This window comes from Papaver somniferum, chromosome 4 (assembly GCF_003573695.1).
Source record: "Papaver somniferum cultivar HN1 chromosome 4, ASM357369v1, whole genome shotgun sequence".
In the NCBI taxonomy this organism is placed as follows: Eukaryota; Viridiplantae; Streptophyta; class Magnoliopsida; order Ranunculales; family Papaveraceae; genus Papaver; species Papaver somniferum.
Window position 1 is genome coordinate 32897973 of NC_039361.1, and position 8220 is coordinate 32906192.

At 36.7% G+C, this 8220-nt stretch overlaps 1 pseudogene; it reads left to right on the plus strand.

Annotated features, from left to right (window-relative positions):
- The first annotated feature begins 7068 nt into the window (after positions 1-7068).
- Positions 7069-7168, plus strand: LOC113276805 (annotated as a pseudogene).
- Positions 7169-8220: the final 1052 nt, after the last annotated feature.

Genomic DNA, 8220 nt, shown 5'->3' on the forward strand with positions numbered 1-8220 from the left:
GTTACGTAGATCGACATCAATATAATTCTTTGTGATTAAAAATATTGATTGCAAAATCTTAACAATTACCTTTGGTAGTTGAGAGTAAGATAGATCTAAGAACCCGACGAAGGGGTTTATTGAGATAAACAGAAGAGCCTTTGTCGAACTCACATCACTTGGTTGAAGAGAGTTGATACCAAACAAATTTGTTGTTCCTTTACTGTTTGGAATATGAACCAAATGAATTGTTCCAAGTACGTGACTTATTCATAAGTTGGAGGCGTGGGAATACAGACAGAACTAGGTGAATTATAGATTTAGTTGCTTGGTCTCAATTATACGAAGTTGGTTTAATTTTGTGTAGCGGCTTAATCCTGAGAGTATTCAATTCTGGACAAGGTCCCGGGGTTTTTCTGCATTTGCGGTTTCCTTGTTAACAAAATATTGTTGTGTCATTTACTTTTATTTTCCGCATTATAATTGTTTTATTATAATTAAATTAAATTACACAAACGTTAATTCCTATTTACTTGATAAGCAATTCTATTGTGTTTGGTTATGTCCGAACCTTTTTATCAAGTAAACATACTTCGTTGTTGTATTTTCTCGATCTCGTATCCATAGACGATCACACGAAGTGTGAACCGATTAGTTTTATTGTCTCGACTCAGTCCATAGACAATCACTTTCCGAGAAAGGACTTATAGGTAGGAAAAGTTTTAGCTTGAGGTATATTTGGGTACCCTCGCCTTTTCAAAAACAGTTGTGGTGTTTATCTGGATAAACTGAATCATTTGTAACTTTTATCCATTGCTTTCCCATGATAAGTTCCTAATTTACATGTTTTGAGTGTCAATTCCATACTTTTTTTAGCTATATTTCGTGCAGATTACCTTGTAGTATAATACTTGTTTTTTAGTTTATGTCTTTTATTAAGTGAGTCACCCAAAAAGAAGTGGAAAATAGCTATAAAAGTGAACGCTACAAATGGAATAGGTCCAAATACCGGATGAAACTCATTCAAATCCATAATTTCTTCTCACGATCTTGTAGAGAACAGATATACGAAACCAGCAACTTAATAATGAGGTTATTCTGACATCGTATCAAGAAGTTATAAGTAAATAATCTTGTCAGTTCTCCAAAACTGACAGTTCGAGAAGGTTTAGAATACACTACCAGTTATCAGGAACTGATGGTTCACATGAGTTATAAAGGAACCCCTATTTCTGCTAGGGGCTGCCAACACTCTATGTTTGAAAAATGTAAAAGGCACCACTTTTTTGTTACGACTGTCATCGTCTTTCTCGACATAAGGCAATGATGTAATTTTTACAGTGGTAAGAAAAGTGGTTCGTGAAAGACTTGTAGAGATTTGATTTTAGAATTATATTTTAAAATAGAAAACTCAAGACGATGTTGTTATCAAGATTTTAAAAGCACTGAGACTCGGGATTCCACAAATCTTCAATTTTTATGTGATTTAATCTAATCAATATTCATGCAACTCTTTACGTTTAAAATGATTCTAATATTTTTTCCAAGACAAGTAGATTCTCAAAACAAAAGTTGTAAATCGAAAGCATGGACCATCAAAAGACTTAACCTAAGCATGACCCATCAATTGAGAACACAACCACTTAATCAGAATCATATATTCGATTTCATTTCAGTGCAAATAATCATAAAAGAATTGCAAAAATTAAGTTAAATATAACTTACCACATAATAATTGGAAAAATGGCTTCCTCCGTCGCCTCAGCAATGGGGTTTAGCTCCTCATATTTTTCACTTGCTCACAATAGGTGTTCATAGCTCAAAATGGTGAAAAAAAGAGAAAACTAATAAAGCAGGCAGTTTGCCACAGTGTATAGGCGTCACAAACTTACTGTTTCAAACTGTTACAGAGGTTTAAGTGAAAAACTGTTGCAAGGTGATTGTTATCTATATAGAGAGAAAAGATGACAGTTCCTGAACGTTACACAGAAACTGTGATGTTTTCTTCTTCTTCCTCCTTCTCTGTGATGATCAAACGCGCCTCTGCAACTCTGGATTTTCTCTGCAACTGCCCCAAACTTCTCCCAAAGACTCGATAACCCCTCTATGAACTCCCAGAAGCTGTCATATACTCCACAAGATCAATAAATCCCGACAATATCTTCTCAACCCATCTATTTTCTTCCACGCAAAGTCACGGATTTTCCTTGTTTATCTTCACCTTCACGCGTGTTCTGGTTTCCACCAAACTCTTCCCTAAGATATATATTAACATATCAGAGAAGATAAACTTCCAGTTTTACCACGCACATTTCTAAACAAATCCACGAACCTGAGATATGGTAACTGCTCTGTTTTCTCGAGATTTGATGAAACCTTCTTTTTTTATTGATTCAAATCATCTTACCAATCTTGTTTCAACAAAATAGGCCCGAACCAGCTAACTCCCATGATAATCTCCGGCTCAATCTCGTTTAAATCTTCCAAATTGAAACCCGATGAATACCTTTCCCTGTTTAACTTCATATCAATGATCCAACCCAATATAGTCCATTTAATCATCCATACCAACGTTGTTTGGCCCAATCCAGTCAATCCAAACCGAAAACAACGATTAAATCTCATTAAGTCTCTTCCATAATTCGGACAGAAAATACGCAGGTGACATGTTAAGTTTTCCCGCCAAAACTGAATTCAAACGGCGACGAAGAGGGTGTCCCCTTATCCATAACAGGGGTGCGAATATCAAGTGGTCGCCCCTTAGTAATTGATGTGCCCCTTATCCAAATGAGGGGTGTCTTTAGTAATTTTCCTCCACGGGCGCAAAAACCACTTTTCGAGCCAATTTCGTGGCAAAAGCTTATTTCTCCAAAAACACCTAGAAAAACATAAAATGATCAAATAAGTACAAAATCGAGCGCTAACAATACACAATATTGAGAACAAATTAGACACAAAAATGTCTCTATCAAATACCCCCAAACTTATCATTTGCTCTTCCTCGATCAAAACTAAAATAAAATTCTAAGTCACTGTCGCAGGCATCGTCGATTGCATTTAGCGTATGCAATAAGCCTTTAAACCCTAGGTGGCCCTAGTGGCCGAGTTATAGTCTCGGGAGGGCTTACCAGAGATATACCCACAAAACCTTTACTCCAGACCCTAGTTATGTACGCAGAACCTTGGAAGGCACTAAAGAATCTCCTTGGTTGGCATACTTATTGACTACAGGAGGAAGTACCCTGATACGAAATTCCAATTGTTGTACACGAGTTTGCACTCAAGCATACTAAAATTCATATATAAGTGACACAGCTCTACTCAGATAGTTGCACTATGGACATCAATATCCGGAGTCAACAAATCACATGGATAGATTAAGACATGGATATAAAGAAAAACATAGATGGTTTTGATGTTAACTAGGTGAACGGTGTTTCTCATATCTATCTGAAGGCCACTGCCAAAATAAACCTATCATAATGGACTGAGATACTAGTCTGACTAATATCAACACAACTGGCATATACAAGGGAACCAATGGTCTATAATCCTAACTCTAGGTCAACACAACTGGCATATACAAGGGTACCAGTGGTCAACTTTATTGAATTTATTCCGGTAGGTCATGTGGTCTGGTCTCAATTTCTTTTCTTTCTTTTTTTTCTCTCTTTTTTTTTCAACTTTTTTTTCAACTTTTTCTTCAACTTTTTTGTTCAATTCCTTTTTTCAACTTTTTTTTTTTTTGTATCTCAATCACTCTATTTCACCCTAGTAGTGGTAACAACTTGAATCGTGAGCCCCACCTAATCACTTAGAGAAACATATTTTAAAAAGAAAACAAAATAAGAACAGAATTGAAAAGGACTCAACGAGATATAGCTAAACTACCATGTTATTTCTAACACCTGAGCTCTGTGCTTTTATGAATAGACTCTTTAGATGTTTCCATCTAATCAGATTGGTTCCTCAACTCCTACAACCAAGATTCTTCCATCCACTTAGATTGGTTAGTGCCATCCTTAATAAGCATAAATTTCTAGGCTCTGGAGTTTATTTATTTATATTGCAACTCAAAAGTTTCTCCCATACCCCCAAACTTAAATCTAACATTGTCCTCAATGTTCTAAAGATGAAATTAAAAGCATGAACAAGGAGAAACTGTTACCATATGAAGCAAAAGAGTTAAGAAAAGATATATTAGCGTGTTGTATGAGTGTTGGGTTACTTCCCAAGAAGTGCTAAGTTTAAAGTCTTCGGCTAGACTAAGAAAGGATTAGTCACCTCATAGAATCATAAAGTAATAGCCGAAATATTTGTGGGTCATCAAAACCAAATAAAGCTACCACAAATAAAAGGAATTTGCAACCTGCCAAGAAAATAAACAAATAAAGCACACCCTTGTCTAGTTTCATGTTTAAGACAACTACATCTAGCTGTGGTTCAGGTTCAGGTTCTATAACTGGGTCCAAATAAAATATTTTCATGGGTTGGATTTCCTCGTAGCTAAGATCCAATTCAGGTATTAGAGTCTGGAAATACTCAAGTGAAAACTTAGGAGCACATAATAATAACCTAAATAACTGCGGATCCTTAAAGTCAATCAGGTTTGACTCACACAATTGACCACGATGAAAGTGGTGGTCAATTTTAGGTAAATGTGTCGATTCTAATCTCCTAAAGTACTTAGGCTTAGTCTCAAAACTAAATAATTGACACATCTGAAATTTATACGTTCCCACAATTGGTTGAAAAATATTTGGTGGGAAAACAAAATCAATTTGGGTATCATAGCCTGGGTAAACCACATCAACCAGAGGATGGGTTTCTAACAACTGAACTTCTCAATGAAGCTGCTCTTGTGAAATGGTAGAGGCATATAATCCACCCCCAAAATTAGAATTTTGGGTGTCACTAGATAGACTAGTCACAATATTCCTAATTTCTAGACCATTAGGTTCCTGAAAAAGGTCCGTTGCTTTCTCTAAATTATAATCAGGTGGTTCATCCTCTAAACGCATCTGATGCATACACATTGTAGGACTTATGTCCTTAATATCCGCTATGGTCCACCCTAAAGCTTCCTTATTGTCTTGAAGCACGGTCACTGGCCTACTCTCCTGATCACTATCCAAATCGGAAGCTATAATAACAGGGAAAGTCTTAGATGGGCCTAGAAATGCATATTCAGGGTCCAACTTAGGAGGCTCTTCTAAACAAGGGATTAAGGTAGACTCAGAAACTAGTAATGGTTCGAACCTAGCTTTCCATCTATCAGTATCTAACACAGGAATAGAATCCAACAGAGCATTTACTTGTTCAATGTTGCTATCATCGTCGAAATCCAAGCTAAAATGGGACAGACAACTGTCTAATGGATCTTCCGATAAGATGTTTGGTAATGACTCCTGAACTAAGGTTCCTATCATGTTTACCTCTTCAATGCACGTGTCATCTAGCTCAGAATGTAGCTTATTGACATTAAAAATATTCAGCTCAATAGTCATATTACCAAAAGATAAATTCATGATACCATTTCGACAGTTTATGATTGCATTAGACGTAGCTAAAAATGGGCGATCTAAAATCACAGATATCTGGTTCTATGGGTCAGGGACAGGTTGAGTATCTAAGACCACGAAATCCACTGGATAAATAAACTTGTCGACCTCAATAAGAACATCCTCTATAACACCTCGAGGAATTTTAACAGACCTATCAGCTAACTGCAGTGTTATCTTGGTAGGTTTCAATTCACCAAGTCCTAGCTGTAAGTACACATGGTACGGAAGTAAGTTTACACTATCTCCTAAGTCCAGTAAATCTCTTTTTACCCGATGTTTTCCTATCGTGCAAGCAATGGTAGGTGCACCTGGGTCTTTATACTTAGGAGGTGTGGGGTTCTGAATGATCAAACTTACATGACTAGCTAGAAAGGATTTTTTAGGGACACTAAGCTTTTGGTTTCGCGTACACATATCTTTAAGAAACTTGGCATATGCCGGAAGTTGCCTAATTGCTTCTAGTAATGGAAGGTTTATGGTAACTTTCTTAAAAACCTCCATTATGTCATTAAAGTTGGATTCACTCTTTGTTGGTACTAGTAACTGGGGAAATGGGGCTGTAGGCATAAAATAGGGCCTCTCAGGAACCGAATTGGCATCATCAGAGATTTTATCAGTCCCCTCAGCTATGGATGGTCCTGAGGTGTGAACTACAGTATGCTCACTATCGGGCATGGTTACCTTATTGTCTACAACTCTACCACTCCTAAGGGTGCTAATAAAATTCAGCTGATTTGTTGGTTTTGCACCTATTTCATGAACTCCTCTAGGGTTGGGTTGTGTTTGACTAGAGAATCTACCTTTTTATCTCAAGGACTCATTTATCATACTAACCTGCGTTTTTAACTCGACAATAGCTTGACTATTTTCTTTCCCTATCCTGTTACTAGCTTCTACGCTTTGTGAAAGTGATTGGTGCATCTTTTCAGTGTTTCGAATAAACGAGGCGAGAGTTTCCTTTAGACTTAAAGTTTTCTTATCAGACTGATTCTGAAACTGAGCTTGTCCTGAAGGATTCTTAGTATAGCCAAAACCTGGGGGAGTATTAAATTACTAAACTGACCTTGGCTCTGGCCCTTAGACCATGAAAGGTTCGGATGGTTTCTCCAACCAGGGTTATAAGTTTCTGAATATGGGTTGAACTTCTGAGAATTATCGAATCTAGTGTTATTGTAAAGAGCATTGGCTTGCTCTTCCATAATCTGGCCTTCCCAAAAAGGCTCCACTCGACTACTAATGTGACCCACTTCTAAAGATTCTAACCTTTTAGCTATTGCTGCAATTTTGGCATCTGATTCATAGCCTCCTTCTACCCTATTAACGTTTCTTCGACCTAGAAGAAATTTTTTTCTAAGGTTCCTTATTATTTTCCCAGTGTTGGGTCTTTTCGGCGATTTCATTCAGAAATATCATCGCCACATCAATTGTTTGGTTTTCAAACCCACCCGTACACATAACTTCCTCTATGGTTGTAGTGGAATAATCTAAACCCTCATAAAGGATCTGAACTAACCTAACCTTTTCTAAACCATGATGAGGACATTGGGCTAATAAATCATTGAACCTTTCCAAATACCTATACAAAGATTCTCCCTCCTGTTGAGAAAACGTGCAGATTTGCGTCCTAATAGACGATGTTTTGTGCCTAGGGAAAAACTTGTTCAAAAAGGCAGATGTAAGTTGTTCATATGTTTCGATTGACCCGGAAACTATATAGCCACGATTTAGATTTATCTTTCAAGGAAAAAGGGAATAACCTAAGTTTCAAAGCATCATCATCAAGGTTTCTAATCTTTAGGGTACTACAAATTTCCTCAAAGTCCCTAACATGGAAATATGGGTTTTCATTTTCTTTCCCTAAAAAGATTGGGAGAATCTATAAAGTTCAAGGTTTAAGTTCATAATTTGCTTCAGTTTCTGCTAACCTGATACACGAGGGACGAGTAGTCCTAGTCGGATTTAACGAAGCTTTCAAAGTTGCCATTTCTGGCTCTACCTGAGTAATAGGGATTCGCTCCTCAGTAAAATCAGGACGTTCAAAAATAGGACTTTCTAGATTAAGGTAATCAAGACTCCTGTTTCCTAAAATATCACTTCTAGGTTTTTCACGCATAAACCGTCCTAGAGCGTCTCTCTTACGTTCTGGCATACAAGAATTCAACCAAAAATAGTGCACATGCAAATGCTGAGCTAACTAATTTAGGTAGGCTTGGGTTACCACATCAAAATATACCCAAAGATACGAGGCTGAGGTTTGTGGTGTTTCAGATGATAACGCCCAGAGGGTTCACCGTACTAAACCACTTGTTTTCCTAAAATCGGTGCCGGACGAAAATGCAATTGGTGTGTGCAAGTGGTTTGTTTTTTTTCCAATAAATAAAATAATAACAAACAACCAAATAAAAGAAATTACAAGTCCAAAAGGAGAAAAAAACGAATAAATAAAAGTCCATAAAAATAAAATCTTCGGCTTTCTCCTTTTATGGCAAGCAAGTCTGACTTTCCAACTTTAGCTTAGAGTCAATCCTGCACACCAAAAACAAAAAAAAATACCAAAGTAAAATCTAGAAAATAAAATTCTAATTAAATTAAACAAAGACTAAAAACAAAAAAATATAAAACCTAAAACATAAACTTAAATACAAGTCCGCGTCGGCGGCGCCAAAAATTGATGTAA